General features: G+C 46.8%; 1 long non-coding RNA gene across 1 annotated transcript in view; it reads right to left on the reverse strand.

Moving 5' to 3' along the window:
• LOC311307798 overlaps window positions 1-30 on the reverse strand; it is a 926-nt gene extending 896 nt beyond the window's left edge. The window contains exon 1 of the long non-coding RNA XR_014630385.1: window positions 1-30. This exon is cut by the window's left edge and continues 383 nt beyond it. This is a non-coding gene — a long non-coding RNA (uncharacterized lncRNA).
• Between the last annotated feature and the right edge of the window lie 2,470 nt (window positions 31-2,500).

Below are 2,500 nucleotides of genomic sequence, written 5' to 3' on the forward strand. Positions count from 1 at the left end.
AAGGATGTGCATGGGTGATTGAAGAGAGGGGCAGGATTTGCGTAGACAAGGCAAAGAGCCATGTTGTCGTCGTCTCCAGATATTCCAACAACTTCCACACACTGTTCATCCTCTGTGATGAATGCACGGTCCTTCTCCTGGCTTGACCTTTTCACGTTGTGTGGTTTGACATGCATGTTGAAATTCCTTTCCTGCAGTCTTTTAGCCACCTGCTTGATGGGATTGTTTCCAGACCGCACCAGCCGCTTGACGCCATGAAGGTAGTTTTCAAACTGGAATGCACTGCAGTTGTCCAGTCCGCCATATTTCTCTGCCTCAGCAGTAATGTGAACCAAACTGTGCAGATTGTACACCATGAAGTCATCGCCGTAGAGGAGTCTAGCTTGCGCAACAAAGTACTCCAGAAGCTCGTGGGCGTAGGTACTGTAGACTTTCAGGAGTTTTGGACACGCCAGAATGCCCATAGCGACACTGAACACCATGAAGTGTTTGTATAGTCTATCATCCAGAAGACCTTTCAGCACAAGTTTTCCAGTGTAGAGCATGAACTGGCGGAATTCTGTTGCTTTCCATCTCTCCACATGCTCAATCGATCGAGGCGACCTTGCAAAGTCTGATGGGATGCTGTTCTTGAGCTCACGCATTCTGTTGCCAAGTAATCCACATTGCTGGGCAGACATTCTGACACTTCGCTTTCCTTTTCTGGTCCAGGTGAGGAGCAGTTTCTTCATAACCCCAAGGCAACTCTGGTGCATGTAATCAATGGGGAATGCTGCAACCATGTCAATCGGCAAATCGGATAGTGGGGTGTCACCTCGATGGTGTAGCTCTTGCGTTTTGTTTCTAAAGGAGTGATTGTCCCTCAGAATCAGGCCATCTACTTTTGGGAATGTGACTCGACCAGTCACATAAGCACCCTTCTGCTCACACTTGTCACATCCATAATACCCAGTGCAGTATTTCGTGTTCCTTACAAGTGCGCGGGCAGGAGCATCACAGACAATGCATCGGACTTTAACCTGGAGCCTCTTGCCCCTGAACAGAAGGCCATTACTCATCGCAGCATTCAGGTCGGCAACCACCTCCTTCAAAAAGTCCAAGTCTTTGGGTTTGCTGTCCCCAGCAGTGAGAACTATAGGGAAGATCTTGACAGGATGAAGCTGGACAGCGCAGAGAACAGGCCACATACTTTGGCCTGAACTTTTGAACAGTGGTAGGCCATCCACATTAATGGACAATTCAACCTCTGTGATGTTTTCAAAATCTCCATGTGGGTATTGCTCAAGTGTATCACGTAACTGCTTTTCAAGTGAAAGATGTATGTACTCCATCTCTGACCTCTTCTCAACAATAATGTCTCTGGGTGTTTGCATTACTGTACGGCTGGAGGAAGGCAGTTCTTGGTGGCCATGTTTTTGCAAGATCTTGAGCAATGCATCCAGGGCATTGAGCTTGACCTGATATGCATTTGTCCAGTCCCGCAATTCCTCACGCAGAGAGGCCGAATGATCAGAGTCTGTATCCTCTTGGGAATGTTCTGAGTCATCTTCGCGGTGATGATCCGAGTCATCCTCTCGCAGATGATCCGAGTCATCCTCTCTGCTGCCTGGAAGGGCATCTTCATCCAAGCCAGGGACATCAATTCTCACCATCTCATCATCCTCCTCTCTGCTGCCTGTAAGGGCGTCTTCATCCAAGTCAGGGACATCAACTCTTGCAATCTCTTCATGATTATTATAGCTCTCCGCAGTGCCATCTATGGATTGCATGTGGCTGTGTTCAGCATTGTGGAGGGGCCGTTGAAACTCCCTAAGTTCCTTGAACATTTTGTGTCCAGCCCTCCAATGCCTTCTATACCGATTCCTTCTCTGTCTCCTTTCTTCCAAGTCCATCCTATAAAAAACACAAAAAAACAGAAGAGCCCTTTTAGAAATCTCAACATAACTGACAGACAATAGTGATTGTTTAGTTGGGGTGTTGAGTGTCGCGATATTTGATTTTAGTATACACGGTAGTTCCGGAAGTGGGGGGACAACGCACTGTTATGAACGGTGTTTCTGTACGTTCAGCCACCTACGACATGCTTGCTTTTTAATACATAAACAAACCTCTACGCATATTTAGAGTGTCCCTGTGGACAAATATCAACCCAGTGCATACTATTCAAAAGTCAATCCTTGTAAATATATTGCTAGCCGGCTAGTTATAGCTTATATGGCCAACAACACGTCGCGTAGCAGTGACGCGCCATACCCACAGACACAACGACGCTATTGTTAGCCTTTGCTAGGCGGCTAGCAATATTTTCAAGGCGAGTGACTTTTGTATATTACACAGTTGGTTGATGGCGAAAACTATGGAATACGTCAACAGGGACAATGCAAATATGAGGAAAAGAAATATATTGCTAGCCGGCTAGTTATAGCTTATATGGCCAACAACACGTCGCGTAGCAGTGACGCGCCATACCCACAGACACAACGACGCTATTGTTAGCCTT

The sequence above is a fragment of the Borostomias antarcticus genome, assembly GCF_949987555.1.
Source record: "Borostomias antarcticus genome assembly, chromosome: 4".
In the NCBI taxonomy this organism is placed as follows: Eukaryota; Metazoa; Chordata; class Actinopteri; order Stomiiformes; family Stomiidae; genus Borostomias; species Borostomias antarcticus.